Source organism: Lagopus leucura, unplaced genomic scaffold, assembly GCF_019238085.1.
Source record: "Lagopus leucura isolate 7727_CA_CO unplaced genomic scaffold, USGS_WTPT01 Super-Scaffold_100051, whole genome shotgun sequence".
Taxonomy (NCBI): Eukaryota; Metazoa; Chordata; class Aves; order Galliformes; family Phasianidae; genus Lagopus; species Lagopus leucura.
In genome coordinates, this window is record NW_024962297.1 from 746,791 (window position 1) to 767,550 (window position 20,760).

The 20,760-nt window shown below is 46.2% G+C and overlaps 1 protein-coding gene across 9 annotated transcripts in view; it reads left to right on the forward strand.

Moving 5' to 3' along the window:
• HIVEP3 (HIVEP zinc finger 3) overlaps positions 1–20,760 on the forward strand; it is a 218,990-nt gene that overhangs the window by 135,661 nt on the left and 62,569 nt on the right. For 7 of the 9 annotated variants that reach the window (XR_006181412.1, XR_006181413.1, XM_042885538.1 and 4 more), the window contains one exon: positions 3,558–3,652. The exons of the other annotated variants lie outside the window; for them this stretch is intronic. The gene's annotated coding sequence lies outside the window, so the exon portion shown is untranslated. The remainder of the gene's footprint in view (positions 1–3,557; positions 3,653–20,760) is intronic. 9 annotated transcript variants of the gene reach the window in all.

The window sequence follows — 20,760 nt, forward strand, 5'->3', positions numbered from 1 at the left end:
TATGGTCCCTTCCAACCCAACCATTCCATGGTTCTGTGACCTTTATGCTCCATTCCAACCCAACCATTCCATGGTTCTATGACATTTATGGTCCCTTCCAACCCAACCATTCCATGGTTCTGCGACATTTATGGTCCCTTCCAACCCAACCATTCCATGATTCTGTGGCCTTTAAGTCCCTTCCAACCCAACCATTCCATGGTTCTATGACCTTTATGCTCCCTTCCAACCCAACCATTCCATAGTTCTATGACCTTTATGCTCCATTCCAACCCAACCATTCCATGGTTCTAGGACCTTTATGCTCCCTTCCAACCCAACCATTCCATGGTTCTATGACCTTTATGCTCCCTTCCAACCCAGCCATTCCGTGGTTCTGTGACCTTTAAGTCCCTTCCAAACCAACCATTCCATGGTTCTGTGACCTTTATGGTCCCTTCCAACACAACCATTCCATGATTCTGTGACCTTTATGTCCTTTCCAACCCGACCATTCCATGGTTCTATTACCTTTAAGTCCCTTCCAACCCAACCATTCCATGGTTCTATGACCTTTAAGTCCCTTCCAACCCAACCATTCCATGGTTCTATTACCTTTAAGTCCCTTCCAACCCAGCCATTCCATGGTTCTATGACCTTTAAGTCCCTTCCAACCCAGCCAATCCATGGTTCTATGACCTTTAAGTCCCTTCCAACCCAAACATTCCATGGTTCTATGACCTTTATGTCCTTTCCAACCCGACCATTCCATGGTTCTATTACCTTTAAGTCCCTTCCAACCCAACCATTCCATGATTCTGTGACCTTTAAGTCCCTTCCAACCCAAGCGTTCCATGGTTCTGTGACATTTATGGTCCCTTCCAACCCAACCATTCCATGGTTCTGTGACATTTATGGTCCCTTCCACCGCAACCATTCCATGGTTCTATGACCCTTAAGTTCCCTTCCAACCCAACCATTCCATGGTTCTATGACATTTATGGTCCCTTCCAACCCAGCCATTCCATGCTTACGTGATCTTTAAGGTCCCTTTGAACCCATGCATTCAGTGATTATGTTATTCTATGACCTTACAGGAACCTGGAACGTAGTAAGGCCAGAGGTTTATATTTGGAGTGGAATCCAGAGAAAGTTTCTTCTCAGCTGCTTATCACTGATTTCTGAACTCCATATGTTGGTGGACTTATTTTTGATTTATTTCTCCTTGCTGGTGGCTTGCAGGATCTTTTGCTAGAAGTGTATCTCACTTACCTCAGACCATAGCTTCAGACTGTTGTATGACTTCTTGCTCTTCCCCTAGGAATGTGAAAATAAATGGTGAGGGTGGATTTATAAAGGTGTGTGGAAAGCAAAGAACCAAGTTTGGGAGATGGTCTGCATTTCCCCAAAGCAAGGATTTGTGCTCAGGGGCAAACTGGTTTCTCCTGGGATCACCACCTCCCCACGGGTGGGGGCTGTTAGCCCAAGTCAGCAGTGTGATCAGCCCATCATTAGTTTAATTCCCTACAAGATGACAAGAAAGTCCTCCTTAGACATGATCTTAATCTTGACAATGATGTTAATTAGCCCTGATTCATTGTTAGAAGAGTATGGAGCCAGGCAGGAAATGAGCAAAAAGCATTACTGGGGGGAAAAATCTCTGATTTCACACTTCAGGGTGTAGGGAGGGGAAGCTTTGAAGTTGCTGTGTTCTTGCTGCAGTATAATATATTAACATTTTGGTTTTGGCTCATGAAGTACTCTTTTCCCTCACCCTCAGAAGCATCGGATGTAATTAAGCTCAGAAGCAATGGTTCTTTCCAGCTCTTTCCTGTCAGCTGGGTGAAACAGCACAGAAATGGTGGATTTTTTAAATATTTTTTCCTCTTAGCAGAGGAATAGCAGTGACAGAAATGCACCAACTCAGGGCTGCATCACCTCCGAGAAGCGGAGCATCGCTACTTCTTGTTCAGTGCTGCTGTGCAGAGACCCGAGGTGCTTTCAGTTTCTTATTTAATGGGCAGCATCGTGACCTGTGTGTCTGCTCGGGATGCAGCACTGCTGGGAGATGAGTTGTCCCACCAGCAGCGACGCAGAGCTGCAGCTCTGTCAGAACGCAGCGCTCAGTGATCGGTGATGGCCGCGAGCCATTGCAAAGGAGGTGTGCAGACATCTCTGGAGCAGTTGTGCGATTTACAAAGTCGCTTTCAACCTCAAATAGAGATTTTTTTTTTCATATTTGCAGGCTTTTTTTTTTTTTCTTCCCCCCCCCCCTGTAGGTTTTGCAAGCATTTATTTAACACAAAAGCAAGGCCCTTCCCTGCATAAAGGCACCTGCCGTGGGGCAGCTAGAGCACTGACCTCCCAGCACTGATGGCAGTGCCACCATCTTCCAGAAACAGGGAAAGGGCACTGGAGCCCTGACCCTCCCCTGCCACAGCAGGGGATATGAATTTTTAATTTGCGTTCAAACTGCTTGCACAGTGTCATTGCCTGGAGATAGAAAGCACGTGGCCTCGTTAGAGAGGGTGATAAAAGCTACTTTATCTCAAGTGTCTGGACTGCTGCATTTTTTCCCTTTTTCCTTTTAATCTGATATTCTGTGTTCACAACCCAGATGGGGCAGATGCCTCCCAGTTCAGATTGATGCGTTTTTTCAGTGAAAACTTGCCTGTTTCATAGGATGCTCCCCAGCTAAACTGGGATAGAAGCTGAAGCCTCAGCTTGTCACAGACCTGTTTAAGTGTTTATGCATCAGCAAGGCACGAGGCCATTTGTTATTCCCATGTCATTTTGGTGGTTCTTTATAACTAAGGATGCCTGAGTGGTAGAGGAGCAACACGGCAGTGGGACGATGCAAGCCCCTTGCTGGTGAGCAACCTGTCAGGTTGGGGGAGGTACAGAACAACTGCTAGAAGTGCTTGCATCCACAACCCAGCCCCTCCCTCCAGCCCCATCTCGTTCTGTGCAGGTTACTCCTCCTTACGAGTAATTAGGGCTTTTGGCACTCATGTGGCAGTCTTTCACCTGTGAACAAGTATTTTACATGCTGTGTGGGAAGGCAGGTTTGTTCAAAGATGTGAGTAGTGTGATATCCTATTGCGTACAGCCACAAGCGAGGCATTTGTGGATATTCGAGCAAGACCTCTGTTGAGCACACTGTAATATTTCCCAAGAGTCTTTTTCAGATTGCACCACTCTCAGTCTGTGCTTTCGTGGCCTCCCATCATTCTTGCTGTCCACGTTGGGACTTTCATTACAGTTCTATTGAGATGCAGTGTCTGGTATCAGGATTTCCACAGTGCTTCCCTCTGTGTATATGGTGAGCAGTATCCCTCTCTGTGCATGGCAGAGGCATGCTTGCTCATACAGCAGCAACCCAATAGCATCCAACTCTGGTTCTGGAATCCTGAGATCCTTCTCCTATAAATAAATAAATAAATAAAATAATAAAGATCCTTGCAGGTTGCTAGTTATTTCCCCTGTGACTTGTCATTGATTATTCCTGCCTTTGGTAACTGTTCACCCGTCATTCCTGAATTGTCTTTTTTCTTTTTTCTCTTTATTTTTTTTTCCAGACCATTTCTACTCCTTACCAAGACCATTTTGAATCCTAATCCTGGCTTCCGAAGTACTTGCAGCCCGTCCCAGCCTGGTATCAGCCGCACTTTTAGTAAGCATACCATGTTCCATCATTGCAACCCGTTCTGATAACAGTGAATTGTGCTGAACTGTCCCCAGGACACCCACGTCCAGCACTGTGCCGTGCCCTGTAAGAGGTACAAAAAGCAACAAGGCTCCCTGGGATGATGAGATTTGTGTCCCAACGTGAGAGATGTTATCAGCCTCTTTGAAGTTTTGTCGTGAGAAATATGTTGATTTCCCATGCGATGCTTGAACAGTGTGGGTTTTGTGCAGGGCTGGGAGGCTGAAAGATCTGTGCTGTCACAAAATCAGCACGTTGGCTTTCTCCTGAGCGTTTGTTGAGTTTTTGTTCTTCTGCCTACTTGATGGAAAACCCACCTTCTGTTCACACCCCTTTTGTGCAGCAGTTGGTGGTTAAAGAGCCGCAGTGTTGGTGGTGGTGAATGTGTTAACAGGCTGCCCAGAGAGGCTGTGGATGCCCCGTCCATCCCTGGAGGTGTCGGATTGGATGGCCCTGGGCAGCCTGGTCTGGTATTAAATGTGGAGGTTGGTGGCCCTGCACGTGGCAGGGGGTTGGAGCTTCGTGATCCTTGAGGTCCCTTCCAAGCCTGGCCATTCTGTGATTAAGGAACGTTTATGTGTTGTGCCAAGGGACATGATTTAGTGGGAAACATTGGACGGTTGGATGATTTTAGAGGTCTTTTCCAACCTTGGTGATTCTGTGATTCTATGAAAGGCGATACTCCATGATTCATGGATTTTCACGGACTCTCATAAATGGAGCTTTATAGATCAAAATTATAGTATTTATAACAGAAAGGGGCAGAGCCAGATGGTGCTCACAGAGACCAAAAAGAGAATGCACAGCATTCATGCACACAAATGCACACAACATAGTGTGCCCCTGTAGCAGTCAGCGTTCGACAAATCAGAAATTAAAACAGAAGCAGTGGAGGGAGCCCAAAGCTGATCAGCAGCAAATGGGCTCAGATGAGAGGCAACATCTTGTTTCTTTGCAAGGGAAGAGCATAAAGCTGGGTTTTGCTGTTAGCTGCACCTCAACGTATGTGTTTGTCAGAGCAGCTCTTGGTTTCATACTTCTCCTCCTCTTTGACATCTTCTATTTCTGGGAATTTAAGTTGGAAGCAGCTCATCTTTCGTCTCTGACTTCACAAATGTGATGTGAATGAGGATTTCCTGCCCCTATGTCATAGTCTCAGAAATACCACTTGCATGCTGCAAAGAGGGAAACTGAGGCACAGAAGGGCAGCACTTGCATTAAGCTCACAGAGTAAGCTAGGAGGAGAAATGCTGATTTCCCATCCCCACCTCTGTGATCTGTGTCTTACCCAAAGTTATGAGAACTTGAGAAGAAATGGAGTTCTGTGAACACAGGCTTGCAGAGTGGTGCTTTCAAGGACACCGACTACATAAAACTGATTTACTATGGGAGAAGAAGCCTTAAATATCCCTGTAGAGAGGACATAATGAGAATGATTTTGTGTTTATTCATTGCATTTCACTGAGTGGATGAAATCTCTCCTGACTGTAATTGAATTATGTTTGGATTTGCTATCTAGCATGGTGGTGTTAAAAGCAGGTGCACAAAGGGATTTCTTTCTGGAGAGGGGAAAAAAGTGCTTACTGTAGCAGTCAGTGATTCCTACCACTGCAGTAACCCTAATCAGATTAATTATGGTTCATTTATCTGTCTGGCTTTAATTTGTGAAAGCAACATGTCTGAAGAGTTTTGTTCAAGACCTCTAAGAGTTTCAGTGATATTTTAGGTTTCTTTCACGTGGTGCAGTGTATCAATGTGCAGCTTTGAGGGAGATGACACTCCAGCACTTAGACCCAGCCACTGGCTCTCCATCTGCTATTACATCCATCTCCTGTCACCATCCCCATACTGCCCACCCAGAGTTGGCCCAATTACCCCCCATGCAATGCCCTCACCCAAAATTCCTCTCTCTTGTTGCTCCTGTTTTCAACACTTGTACCAAATCTTCCCCTCTGGCAGCAGCCTGGTTCTGCTTTTGATCTCCTGTAGGACCCAGACCGCTGTCTGTGTTGCATCCTTGCCCCATCTCACACGCGGCTTTTTCTTTCTGTAATTTTCCACTGGTGTGTCTCACCCAAAATCATAGCTATTCTCACTTGCATAAGCCACTTGCTTTTCCTGTCTCTCTCTCTCTCTCTCTCTTTTTTTTTTTTTAATGCTTCTTTCTTTTGCTATTTTCCATTTCTGAAGAGTTGTTTAGATTTTCACAAAACCAAACTGTAGGGCACTGCATATGTGCTTGCCCACATGTATCTGCTTAGAGCAAAAGTTGCAGAGCAGTATCGAACAAATGAGGCACTTTTCCGTCAAATCCATCCCTCTGTTTTCCTTTCGCATTTATTCATCGCTCAAAAGTGAACTTTTCAATCAAAATATCAAGAAGACTTTGGGTTTCTGTAAGCCTGAACACGAGACCTTTTTCCCCACACTGGTAGGGTGCTCTGCCCCTGTGTCGGATAAATGGGAATTTTTCCTGTGTCGGATAAATGGGAATTTTTCCTTTCATTTTAATTCAGCTCTTCTTTATTTGCTTGGCTTCACAGCCAACCTGTTGTTTCTGAGGTGTATCCTCCGTGTTTCATCTTGCTGGGATCCAACAGTGTCTCCATTGATGAATTTTCCATTTCTCATGGAAAGACAAAAAGCACAAGAAGGCGCAGAGTGGGCAGGGATTTGGCTTTGGCAGAGATCTGATGATCCATGGTAGGTTTTGGTAGACAGCTGAGTAAGGATGTCCTCATCTCCTTGTGCCAGGAGCCAGCTGCAGCCTGCACCATCCATGCCAGGGGTGCACACGTGTTGTATTTTCAGTTTTTCCTGGCGCCTGCAGTGAAGTGCCTCTGCACAGCAACGTGTGTCACCTTTGTGTCAGCCTTCCCCAAAACACAGAGGCGATGTTTTTAACCAGGTAATAACACACTATTTTAAGCTGCTTCTAAAAATAAAGTCCCCCACACCGTGACAGCAGTGTTTTATAGTTTAATTGTGGCTGTTTTCTTGGGATGATTCATAGAAAGAAGATGAGCCTTACTAGTTTTACCCCAGGGTGAGGCGACGTTGGTGAGTTGCTGATTGTAGTTGAAAAGATTGCATTAGCTCTGCAGTAGCTGGCTTTTCCCTTAGGGCTGAAGCATCATGTTGAACACTGGATAAGCTTTCTTTCTTGTAGGTGTCTGGTAGCTAACACAATACATTCCGTAGATGGAGAGCATCCTACAGTGCTTTTGAGAGTTGATGCTTTTGTCACATTCAGTGACAAATAATGGCCAAGGGGAGTAACGAGGAAAGAGATGGTTTCTCTGGGAAACAAGGTGGAGATTTAAAACTTGCTGCATGAGCTCAGAGCTACAGGGAGAAATGCAAGAGCCAACAGTATGAGGTGAGGTGGAGGGAAGCATTATTACAGAGATATCTGGAGAGCAGGAGATGACTCTGCCCTCCCACACTGTCATCAGATATCTCAGCATCTGGGGTGGGAGCAGCTTCTCTGCTGGAGTGCATGGGTCAGGCTCATTCTCTTTTAGTGTTAAGAAGAACGAGTCTTTGTTGAGTTATGTCATGGCTGCTCCTTGCCCAGCCAGCCACCCCAACACCTCACAGAGAAACTTCTTGCCTCTTGCCCAGTGCATCCCCTGGAGTTAGTGTGCCCCAGAGATGATTGAGGAGTGAATGAGAGGCAAGGAGAAAGGGCCAAAGGTATCCAAGGAGCAGGAATGTCTCAGGTCCCTGTTAACAGACTGCTGAGATGCCCAGAGACATGGTGGGCATCCTTGGAGACGCATAAGGTCAAGCTGGACCAGAGTCTGAGAACCTGGATGTTTCATAGGTTTCCCTGTTCGTTGCTGGGAGTGGGATCAGATGGCCTTTAAAGGTCCCTTCCAACTCAAACAATTCTATGATTCTATGAGACAAATGCCAATAACCACAAGTCTCTCACATCCGTGAGGGTGTTGGGATCTCAAAGTGGTCGTCTTAGAATTCAAGTGCCTTTGAAACACCAGATTTCACAAGAATGCTGATCTCCAGTCTACCACCTTCAAGACAGCAATACAAATGCCAGCCATGCTAAAAGCAGCATGCAAGAACCTTCACCTCCTCACCTTCTCCTATGAATACAGCACTCAGATCTTGGTGGCACCTCCAGGCTCCTTGTCACCTCACCAAGCTCCATGCAGCATTAACCTGCAGCACATCACACCAAAGCAATTGGCAATCCTGCTGTCCCTCTGCAAGAAGCAGTAAGACTTCAGCACAGCATTCAAAGGAGAGATTGCTGCATGGGAAGTGGTAGGAAAGTATCACTGCTTGCTCACAGTATGGTTCTTTAGAATGGAAAAAGAAGCCTGTCGTGATGAAGGAGGCAAAAAAGGACGTTTGGGTGCAGCTCTGTTGTCAGCTTGTCACACAGTGCTTCTCCAGGATCCTGTGCTTGCTCCTCTAATAGGGGAATGATAATTTCTTATTTTTGTGAAGTTGTCAAGGGATTGCCTGGTGTTCCCTCCGGGATCCTGGGATCAGAAAGACTTCTTAATAAAATTGTCAAGTTTTGAACTGGCAGTTGGGATAGGAGCAGAGGGTTGAATTGGGCCTAATTCTGATCCTATTTACTGTGCATTTTGGGAGTGGTTGCCTCAGACAGCAGTCACCCCGGGGCAAAAAAAAACAGTTAAAGGAAATTAGAATTGTTATCAAAGGAAGAGCACAGTGGGATGTGAGCTGAGGCTGAGCAGTGTTTTTACTTACAAGGATAAGGCTTTTTAACTGGGTGTTTCCTTCATTTGTCATCATTAAGAAAATGACAGTTGGAGTGAAAATTAAATACTCGGGGGAAAGAAAACAAAACAGCATCACAAACCAGCAGCCATTCAGCTGATGATTAGATCTGCCCTGCTTAGTGCTACTGCCGTGCAGCCCTTTCAGCCTTTTTGTTCCAAGGAGGGAAGGAAATCATCGAGGAAGGAACATCAAAGCCGATGAGCAACAAAAGGATAAAATCACTGAGAAGGAGAGCCATGATCTCACCTGTCCGTAATGAAATTAAAGGCTTGTCCCTCCAGTGTTGCTCTGTGGGGTTTGAGCAGTGCTGGGAGTCAGGATGCTCCAGTGCTGTCACCAAAGAGTCAATCACCGGATAATTGCCTCCTTCTCTTTCAGAGAGGAGTTTCTCCGTGGCAGCCTGCAGGGTTGTTGGGTAAGATGCGTGATTGTGTGTTCTGGCAACCGCCCCACAATGTGAAATAAACACCCTTCCCCATAATAGCCTTCATTGAGCATTGTGCCTGAGAACCCATCGTGACACACGGCGGCACAGGGCCGGGGAGCTTCCTCCTTCCACAGCTCGGCAAAATATTTGTACAGTGTCTTCGGGTAAACCAGTGCCTCCGTGCCGTGGGCTGAGCTGCTCTCGATGCCTGCCCCTGCCCCGAGTCCGTCCTGAAACAGCAAGCACATCCCAGCTCTGTTTAATCTATCAGCCAGATGGAACCAGCCTCGCTTCCCTGTTAAGTTTACTTTTTAAATTGCTATAATAGCCCTGCAGAGTTCTTGTTGCTTTAAGTAACTGGAACAGAACTTTAAAAACACCGGTGCACAGAGCAGCACCGGTCCTTGGGATGTGGAGCCAGGAGGGGAAGCACAGGGCTGCAGAGCATTCAGCGTGGGGTCTTGGGTCCTCCGTGGTTATTAGGCCTTGCAGTTGCTAAGGGAAAAACAGAAAGTCTTTTTCTTGATCGTAGTACTTAAGAATAACATTTTTCAAATCTTGGTGCTATAGAAAAAAAATGTGTTTTGCTGTTAGAGGAATGTCAGCTGCTTTGCAAAGAATAGAGATGCCTTTTCATTTTCCTGTTGACCGTCAACCCCGTAAGGTCTCAATGGCCAGAGAAAATTATGATGGTTTCTGGCTCCCGACCATTGCTGCTCACCAAAAGCTGTTCCACAGTGTCACAGTCAGCCCTGCAGACCACAGAACCAGTTGCAGCTAGAAAGCTTGTGCTCAATGTATAGAAGGCTGATTGAGAAGAAGCGTGTTTCCAAGAATTCTCTGTGTTTTGGTTTGTGTAAGGTCTAAAATTTGAAATATGTTTCTCTTGCCCCACATAGATCTCAAATAGTAATTGTGGGTGGGGGATTGCAACATATATGGCTGGTTTTAGGGAGGGCATGCGGAGATCTGTTCTTGACCTTGTGACAGACATGGTATTTCTCACTGAAGAGCAAAACCAACAAAAAAAACCCTATCCTGCTGTTTAATTTTACTGATGCAGTCTTTGGGCCGTGAAGCCAGACAGAGTTAGACTAGAAAACAGGAACAGAATCTTAGCAGAGTAGTCGGTCAGTGGAGCAGCTTCACTGAGAACTGCTTTGTCTGCCATCATTTGCAGACTTTAAATCAAGGCTGGTTTTGCTTTTTGTAAGGGATACTGAGGGTCAGAGTAATGATCTTGATGCAGATATAGCAGAGAGTTCTCTGGCCTGTGCTGAGCAGTCGGTCAGACTCATTTCTTTATCATGCTGTCTTCTGATTTTCATATTTGAGGGTGTCTGAGGACCATGTGAGATCACGGCATCACCTTTTGAAAACCAAATTTGTAATCGTCCTGGGAACACCCATTCCAAAGAAATCAAAGACCTTAAATGTGATGCAATCGTTTTCCTGAAATGATCTCTCTGTAGTAGCATTTATGTTTTCTGCTGTTTCATCTAGAACTAAGAATAGGAATTCCCAAAACAAACTCTGCACTTACTGCACACCAGTTCATCACTGATAGCCCACGTAGCCTCTGCTGGTCACAGTGTTTGCTTTGTGAGCTGTTCAGAGCCTAACTGTGAGGACAAACAAGCTCTTGTGGAATTATCATGCAGTTAGTGTATTTTTAATTTAACACTTTTGCATCCAGCCTTGAACTCGTAGAAGTCCCTCCTTCTTGGATGATGTTTTGTTTTCTTTTTTTCCTGAAGCCCTCTTCTTAACCTTCAGGTTTGGTTCTAAGAACACCACTTTACTTTTGCTGTAAGAAGGAACGATATCTTCCAAAGTGACTTTTAGGAAAGGGAAGAAAGAAAGTATGTTCTCTCTTGTCAACAGTGCAGTCATAGCACTCATTGACCCAAGCATCCTCTCCATAACAAGAAACAGGTCCACATCTTTATGTATCTCCTCCCACACGGTCCTGTTGCACGTGAATGAAGGCAGAAAACTGAAAAAGGCAAATCTTGCAAGGCACAAAGCCAAAGTCAGTGTTTCAGGTTCCCCAGATGGGCTTCTACCCAGATGGCTTGGGGCACCTCTCCAATGAAGAAAGGCTGAGGGAGGTGGGCTGTGTCTGGAGGTGTGCACTGAGGTTCTTGATGAGAGCTGCAGCCAGAGAGCAGAGGAGTGAGGCTCCTGGGTGGCCCATGGCCAACAGCAAGGCGCTGGGGGAAACCTAAGCTCTTGTCCCCTCATGACTCGCTCTTGCAAACGTTGCAGCGCTGTTGACCTGCACTGGGGCTGATGGTTTCAACGGATCTTTCTGACGATGTCACTTGCTCTATTTAAAGCTGTGAACTCCTCCAGCCCCGACCTCGCTGTTGGCTACATTAACAAGAGATCTCTCTAATGAGATGTGACTGGGGCCATCTGTTCGGGGGCAAATAGAAATCTCACCTGTCCCTTTTTTCTGAACCTGTCCCCCAGGTTTTATGCCTGCACTGCTATAACTGACCTGCTCAGACAAAGCCCAGCCTCTGTTGCCTGCTGCCTAAAGCTTGCAGAGATAGTAGCCATAAAACAGACCCGCATCAGCAGACAAAGATCACGGCCTGTAGCTGTTCTTTCCTGCCCACTAATTGTAGGCATAAAGCAGGAATGCTGGCCCTTCAATGATGTGTTGTTTCTTCTTCTTCTTCCTCTTTTAAAACCAAAACAAAATCAAAAATCCTTTCCTGGAAAGGCTGGAGGCAATTCCAGACTTACCTGATCTACAAACATTGCATGGCACACTGAGGCAGAGGTCTCACTGCAATGCTTGGTGCTTCGGAATGAGGCAGTTTTAATACATGGACCCAGCAAAAATAACTTGCCATACATAATTTAAACTACCTTTAGGTAGAGTTGGAGGTAATCATGGCTATTTTTCAGCAGCCCTCTATCCAAAAAGCTGCTGCTTGGGGGCTCAGCACTATGCTTTGCAGGTGAAATTTTGCATTCTTGCTGCTCTTCTTGCACCAGGAAACTCATTGCAACGCTGGTGTGAGGCTGACTGGGTCTGGCCAGAGTGTCTGACAAACACCAGGATATCAGCACTGCCACAGACTTCTCTTGCTATTTCTCATGATGCTGTGGCACAGCCTGGAGGAAAGAAGGATGTTGGCTGGATATCCGTTTTGCCAACCATCATGAATCTTGCTTTTATTTTTATTTTTGTTTGTTTTAAGCGGCCACTTGGTCTAAAATTTAGACATGGAGCCTGCTGTGATCTTTGACAGAGAATTTCTTGCTGATGCTAAAATAATGAGGGCTTTTTGTGATCTCTGAGCAGCTTAACCTATAGGAGATTTCATCTTACAGCTTTTGAGGAATTCTTTCTCCTGAGGATTTACAAGGCAGAAGGTTTTTGGATTAGTAGCTGAGGTAATTCTTGGATCTAGAATCTCTGTGTGCTTAAGAGCTGTTGCTTTTATTTCTTAGAAAAAGGTGACCTGCTTTATTAAAAAAAAACAACAATACAAACCAACCAACCAAACAAACAAACAACATCAGGGTGGAAGTGTTAATGAAAATCCTTATCCTTTATTTTCTTGCCAAAGACAATTCTTTTACAAATGTCATCAAACAAACATTTTGAAGCCTGTGAGGTTTCTCTTGAGCCCTGTACTGAGCAGGAGGAACATTATCTCAGATTTCCTGTCTGTGCACATGGAGATATTAACCTTCTTCGGGAGGGACGTGAAACCAAGCATTGAAAAATATTTATATGCATTGAAACCAGTGCACATAATTTTTGACCTCCATAGCATTTCCTTAATGCCATTCCAACCCAGAGCTCAGCTGAAAAGTGCTAAAAGGTGCTTTAAAGGTATCTGTGGCCACCAGCATGAGTTCACTTCTAATTAAACAGAAGCCACACTTTATTTCAGAAGCACGATAATAAATGTACACACAATTGGCTGATTCTCAATTAATTAGCCATTAGAAGCAAATTCCATAAGGTCTGTTAGGATTAGAAAGTGGAACTTGGTGTCACTGAAGCGTTCCCATTCTCCTGATCTGCATTAAGATGTCGTTTTGCTTATGGCTCTGATGTGCTGTGGGTAATTTCTGCAGGCTCTGCATGGGAGAGCAGGATGTCCACGTTCGGTAGGAAAGGTGTGCACAAATCCCCTTCTGACGTGAACTCCTCCAGGTATGGGGCATCTACAACTTTTTTGGAACAAGTTGCTCATAGAAATGTAGATGCTCCATCCTTGGAGGCTTTCAAAGCCAGGATGGATGGGGCCCTGGGCAGCCTGATCTGGTGGGGGGCAACCAACCCACAGCAGAGAGTTATTGCACCTGGATGATCTTGAAGGTCCTTTCCAACCAAGGCCATTCTATGGTTCTGTGATTTGGAGTAAGCTATGAAACTTCCCCAGAAATGGGGACTCTCAGCATCTCCTTTCAACCCACCGGTTCCATCTGCAACTACTTTCATCACACAGGTTTCAGTGGCCGATTAAATACTAACAAAATTCGCCAAAAAATGCTTTGCACCTCATAGATGCCAAGGTTTACTCAGACAGCCAGGCTTTTTGCTGGTGTTTTTTTTTCCCTAAAACTTCAATCAATTTTCTTAAAAATCTGACGCATTTTTTCATTACAAATTGACTTTTAAAGCCAAGAATGCACACTGTATCTAAGACATGGAGCAGCTTCCCCTGCCCAGTCCACCCCAGCCACAGCAGCCCATTGGGAGCCCATTGAGAACCCATTGGGAGCTGTGGTGCAGAGTAAATATTTGGTCCAGCTGCATCCTTGGTGGGAGTTTTTGGGAATTTTTGATTGATGTTTTGTTCTAAGGTGCTCTAAAAGAATGGAGGCTCTGTGGTGTAGAGGAGATGTGGGAAGCCCTGCTCTGTTTATTTTCCTGCAGGGTGGGCTGGTGCTGCGGGTTCCTGAGGAACAGGTTGATGAGGAAAAAACAGGAATAGGTGGATGCAGTGCCAATGGGGTCCCTACCTAAATATTTGCATTCATCCACAAGAAGCATCTGTTAATAGGAGGTCAATCACCTGGAAATTTACCCAAAGCCATTCTGCTTCTCATTTAGTACTGGCTCGTTTCATTTGCACGAGGTATATTTTTGTATGTGCATACAGGGGCGTTTTGTGACGACAAGGAGGGAAGCAAACAGTGTCCAGATTTGATTTTCTTTTTCCTGCAGAGCTACCAGCATTCCCTCCAAACTCAGTCATCTTTTTTTCATTCTTTCCCATTAAACAAATTTATATCTTGATTTAAAACGATTCCTCTTTTCTGTCACTTGGCTTGGCCTTTCCCAAGAGAGAAAGAGCTCAGAAGGTGACATTCCCCCAGACCTCCCTGCCTGGGTGTAAAGAGCACCAGGGTCTGCCAATGGCGATGCGTCCTCGCAGTGTGCAGTGTGGGATCATTGATGCACATCAACGTGTGAGCACACAGAGCTCCTTCCTGATTTTTCTTGTCTGGGGTCAGTGGATGGAAGCAGTGATTCTCTGCATCCTGCTTTTGCATCGTCCTTACTCTGAGAATTAATAATGCATGTGGATATCTGTATTATTGTTCTATCCTTATTACATCACTTAGGATGCTGGTTAACTCAATGCATTGCTTCCAGGGCTGGAACCCTCCGAGCAGAGAGAAGGCAGTTGGGCAAGACAAACCTCCTGTCAACAGGCTGTGGGAATTTCAGGCTGTGGTTGCTCAGAAGGGTTTATGGGATCTGTAATGATGAGTCCTTAGATTTCAATTAGATTTCAATGACATATGGTCATCAGCCATGTAACGTGGGGTGATGCTGTTGGGTAGGGCAGCCAGGATGGGCTCTGCTTGGGTTTCCCCGTGGATCTCCCAGCAAAGTCCTAATTCTTTCCAGTCCTGCTGAAGCAATTGAGACCTTGTGAGGACCTGAAGGCAAACAAAGGAGCTTGCTTTCCGAGGGAGGAGGAGGAAACTGCTTTCCTTCAGATGCGAGGAAGCTGCAGACCAAGGAACTCATCCTGAGTAGCATGGAGGTAGCTGTCCCTCTGGGTAATGGGAGATGGGTCTGTGTCAGTGGAGCTCCTCCTGGAATTACAAAAGTGATAGCAGGACCCTGCCATGTAAAAATGAAATCCTTTGGCTCTGCCCAGTGCGTGGTTTGCACAGGGCTGTCACCCAATCCCATCTCTGGAGCCAAGCATCCAGGGCAGGTGGCCCACTGCTGGCTGTGTCCCCTCACTGGGACATGGCGCAGGGCTCTGTGCTGCAGGATGACCTGGCCCAGCACACGGCTGTGACAGGACAGGGACCAGCTCCCACCTCTCAAAGCCATTGCTGGAGGACATCTCACTCCCCTGGGGACAGAGGTGCAGGTCAGTTTTATTACCCCGAGTCTACTCCAAGGCTTTGAGCATCCGAGGGATGAGATACATTTGCTCTAATTTGCTCAATTTTACTGTGTTTTTGGTATGACTTTTTTTTAAGATAAGTCTTTTTTTTTTTTTTTTTTTAAATACAGCAATGTAGATTGGAGTTAAAGATAGGATCCCTTCCTGCATGCCGTGATATTATCTAGTGGCTGGCAACCCTGCACATAGCAGGAGGGTTGAAACTAGATGATCACTGCGGTCCTTTTCAACCCAGGCCATTCTATGGTTCTATGATATTGCATTTTATTGGGCAGAAGTTCATTGGGTTTTCTGCTCGTTGTGCCTGGGCATTTTCAGGACTTCTCCATATCTCACATATGCTCTTTCCATTCCCCTCCTGCTTGCAGTTCCCTGGGCAATGGCTTAGCAAAGGACTGAGCCAGCAACGAGCAGCTCAGCATTGATCCTTTATCAGCACAGCACTCTTAAAGCCAAAGCAATGGCGAACTGCATGGCAGCAGTACTTTATCAGTACTTTACCAGCCTGATCCCTCTCTTCTGTACATAGGGGGAAAAGAATAAATCAGCAAGCTGAGAGGGTGAAACTTTTCGATCTTTTCATGGTTGTTTTTTTTTTCCATGGGAGCTTTCTGCTGAGCGTGCTTTGGTTTTGCTGAACGCTGCAGTGAGCAGAGCCATCGGTTGTCCCTGTGAGGAGCTCTGCAGATTGTGGCCTGCATGCTTTTGGCTTATTTCGACATTGTGCGCGTCAAATGTGATACTTCAGATTTTCCTGGCTGCCTTTCAAACGCCTCTCACCTTTACCAGGGGCTGGCATTAAACTGTAGAAGGATGCAGCCCTGCGTGTGTCCCAAGCGTTCACTAAAGCCCTGTGAATTTGCTTTGTTTTCCCAGAAAAGGAAATGACAAAAACGCGGAAATTTTTAATGATTTTAAGTGTAAATGAGAAACCATTAAAAGGAAAAAATGTATCTATTAAAAAAAGTCAATGTGTACATGCTATCTGAAGCCAAGCAGGAACATCACAGCCTTGCATCTAGCATGGCGCATCAGTGGGTCGATGGTTGGACTTGATGATCTTAGAAGACTTTTCCACCCGTAGTTATGATTCTGTGATTCTATGATTTTGTAATTCTATGACGATTCTATGATTCTAAGGTCTGCAGGGCTTGGTTCTGCTGTCCCATGGACACACAGCTGGAAGAAGAGCACTCAGTTCTGCAGACCTCCAAAGGGCAGGAAATTGAAACTCCTGTGTGTAACCATATAGAACTGGTGGGAAAAAAAAACAAAAAAGTAATAAATAGGTCAGTGGCAAAAAGGGCACTAAAAAGGGTGCATGTATGTGGCAGCACTGAAAGAACAGTGAACCCAAATCAGAGAAACCTCAGCAGTTTTGTCAACTTGCTCGAGCTGTGCGTTGTTGCTCTCTTTGAGGTCTGTGCACAGAGAGATGCAGATGCATTCCGGAGCGGATGCTTTGCATCTCCATTTTGCATAGTCAGCTCTGTGCAAAGAGAGGGGGCCTTGCCGTGGCCTTGGAGCAGAGCAGTTCTGCACAGGGGTAGGCAGCAATGCAGCTCCCACTTGCAGGGTGAGGTGCGTTTGCATGCAGAGGTTTTTTGTAGCATTTCTTCCCCTTGCTTGCGTGTTCAGAGCAAACTGGAAGCGTTCTGCAGTGTCAACTTGAAAGATCGCTTTGTCGTTTTGGTGAGGTTATACAGTGATTTTGGAGGCTGCTTGAATTTGATTTTGCTGAGGTTTTATTGCGCTTTGCTTAATTGCTTCTGTTTTATTGTTAATGAGACAAAGAGCAGTTTGCAGAATAGCTTGAGGAGTAAAATTATCCAGGAGCAGAGATGAAATGTGAATGTTAGAAGTTGCCTTGCATTGTTTGTGCTGTCTTTAAACTCCTCATTAGATTTTGTTAAGTCCTGCAAACCTGGAGGCGACATCACTGCCCCATCTGTGTCCTGCAAGGGCATCTCTGGGGCAAACCCTGCACCTGGCTGCCGGATGAGTTCCCCATGGGCAGGATGGGCCATGGCCCGTGCTTGGTCAGACACCCCTGCAGTCCAGTTTATTACTTTCTCCAGTCTGAAAAGAGCAGATCTGCAAGTTTTGCAACAGACTTGGACCCTTATGAAGCAGAACCGTACAAGAGTGATGTAGTCTGGCGTGGGGTCCAAGCCTTGAGTGGCTGAAATCTGTGCATGTGGAACAATGAGGAATATTCTGCAATGGGAATTAATCTTATAATTACACACAGCTGCAGTTCCTTGCTGGTGGGATAAACCCAGTGCTCCCAGGTGGGCAGCCAGGAGCCAGGACCTGGGACTCCCAATGCATCGCTGCAGGGTGAAATGAACAGTATCAGGATGAGCTTCTTTTCATTTTGGTCATTGCTACAGGTCCATTTTTTTTTTGCACTGACTGTTAAAATCACTGCTGCATACTGAGGATGCAGACAATGTGCTCTGCCTGCAGCACCAGGCTCTGGGGGGGGGTTGCATTTGCATGGGACTTTACAAGATGTGTGCAGTGATGAGCAAAATAAGCCCGGTCTCCTACGCATGCAAAGCAACAGCTTTGTGACCCGGGCTCTATCTGACTGAGGCAGCTCTGAGGCTGCAATTATACCCATAAACAGATGAAGCCAGGATCAATCTTTTGACCCCAAGGACCAGTGGCATGGGAGCACATTGCTCCATGGGGGTGTCCAGGTTTTGCATGCAGTCTTGCAGAAGGGCAACCTTTGCTTTGAAGCAGCATTTCACTTCTCACCTGCTGAAATTACGTGGGACACACAGTGTACCTGGGTTTTGCTTTTACGTTTCTGTTATCCATCAGTTGGTTGAATTTAGCACAAAAGGAGAAGTGAGCGGGCAGCAAGACTGCTGAGCCATGGCTCTGTGCATCCATGGCAGGAAGGAGAGGCAGTTCATCGATAAGTCAGGGGAGGGTCAAGGGAAACCATTTTCAGCTGATCTCCACAAAGCTTGCTGGCCAGGAGACCAGGGGCTGCGGGATTGACTCAGACCTCATTCCCCACTGATTCACCCTGCAATTATGAGATTGAGCAGAAATCGTAAACTCCATCTGAACTGTAGTTGTCCTTTTTTTTTTCTTCTTTTTTTTCCTTTTTTTTTCTTTTCTCCCCACTCCTGTGGTTTGAAACTATGTAGAAACGTTTTGGAAGGTTTCTCAATGCATGAGTTTAACCCTAAGTCTCAGCAGGGGGAAGGTATTATTGGGGAAAGGCAATTACTGCTTTAGCTGCATGCAAGTCACATTACCTTTGGAAAGAACCGCCCTCTCACCAATAGCTGGCTTCCCATTCAGGGTTTGGCAGGTCTGGAGCATCGAATTCGGACGAATTTTGAAAGAATTACACAGCAGTAGTTTCAAAATATTAGTTCACTAATGGCTTCTTTGCACCAGTGAGTGCGTGAGAAGTGAAAGAAGCAGAGATTGTTACAATCCTCGGGAGGGATGTGGTGATGATGCACGTAATCCCACTTCACAGTCACCAGTGCTGTGTGGCTCTTAAGGGTCATCTTAAAAATTGGGAAGGAACTCCATTTTCTTGAGTTTTATGTGCGAGAAAACAGGATTAGGTACGTTACGAATGCAAAAAAGAATCCTCTTCTGGGATATAAGAGTGGTGTGTTGGCATCACCTTCCTGTCTGCAGGAACCCAACTTCAAATCTCAGGTGTCCTTAATGATGGAAGTGAGATTACTGCAGACTCCTGCTCCCAAGCATGTGTTTGTGGTGAGGTGGAGCAGCCTTGGGCTGCCCACTGCTCTACTCAGAGGTCAGTCAGCAGTATGCAGAGCTCTGTGCTCTGGAGCAGCACAACCCTGTCTTGTCTTCTGCATCTGTGGGACCAGGAGGAATGGAGCTCTCAGATGGTGTTTTCCTTACCTGGGTTTGTGGGGCAGAAAGCCTCTCTCCGTGCTGCCCATTTTCCAGTAGTGGTGCTCGCTAGCTGCATTAATTAACTCTCCTTCAATTTGGATGCTTTCGTGGAAAAAGAGAAACTGTTTTAAGCTGTGGAAGTCATCATTCGTGCATGCCTTGGGGGCAGAGCACACAGTTGTTCTCCTGCTGGTACAGGTGCCCACGGCTGCCCAGATTGGTGAGAAGGGGAACTGCTGAAGCCACGTGTGTTAGAAACAAAAGTGAACCAATGCAGCATTGAATCCTCGAGTTTTTAATGAGCAGAGAAAGTCTCCTGGAGGTCTCCCCGTCTGTTTCTAGTTATGAGGATACTTTATCTCTGCAGGTCTCTCCCTTCCCGTAGTATCCGAGGGCCTCACGGACACTCATGGATGACTCACATCACATCTGCAGAATAGGGAAGTATCCCCATTTTAGAAGTGGGGACTAACGCGGGTCGTAGATGTATGACTTGCCCAGTTTCACACAGGAAACGTGTAACTGAAGTGGGAATTGAGCCCAAGTCACATGAGTTGAGCCCTGGATTGTTGTCTGCCCTTGGCGAGCCCAGAGCAGCTCAGCAGATGTTGTATGTGTGGAATTGGTTTGAGAAGCAGGCGCGTTCATCCTAGAGGTTGTAGCTGTAAATGTGAAGCTGCTGCTGCATGCAGCGGGGTCAGGGTAAGGTGGGAAATCCAGCAACGAGCTGGAGGTGAGGTAAGAGGAGAAGGGGCTGAGATGGAGCTCACCACCTGGGGGATGTGCACTTAGGGATACCCTCGTGCTGTCCCTGAGGAGCACATTGGCTTTTTACAGAGCTGTTTGCATTAATCCCTGCTGGACGTGCCTTTCTGCAGCAGTGCTTATACGCATCTGCTCTGCTTTGATTGCATCTAGGGAGCATGTCCCCTTTCTTCTGTTAGTGTTTCCTTTGTCTGCTGTGATACGTGTCACTGAGCATGTCACTGGGACTCACATCTGGATAAACTGTGGCTTGTGGAAGTCACTGATTGCTGGGTGCAGTCCGTTCGTCAGTCCTGGGTATTAGCAAGAAATATGTGTGATTTTGCTCATGGAGCTCAGCATTGGGTCTGTCCATCTGGTGGCTCTTCAGCCATAAAGCATTACTCCAAAGGTGGAAGCAGGGCCCTGGTTTTGCTCTCTTCTCTTCTGTTCCGTGCAGATACTGATGCCCTATTAGTGGTTTGAATTGTGCTCTGAGCCCTGGTTGGGTTTTAGGATGCAAACCCCCAGGGGGGGAAAAATTTCAGCTCTCTCCCAGAAAAATGAGGGCTCATTGCACCATGGTTTGTGGTGGCTGCAGGTCTTCAGTGAAGCTTGCAACACTTCTCCAAACTTGTTTCCACTTTGGACCTGGGATCTGGGAGGAGACAGGGTTGTGTTCAGACACAGCTGTGCCATCCATCCGCTGCTCCTTCCTGAGCTTCTGGGAGTTGGGATGGCAAAACAGGAAAGCAAAATTGAGCTCTGAAAAAGTGACCTTTCTCTCATGGCTGTGCTTGAGGACACTCCTCAGGTGAGAG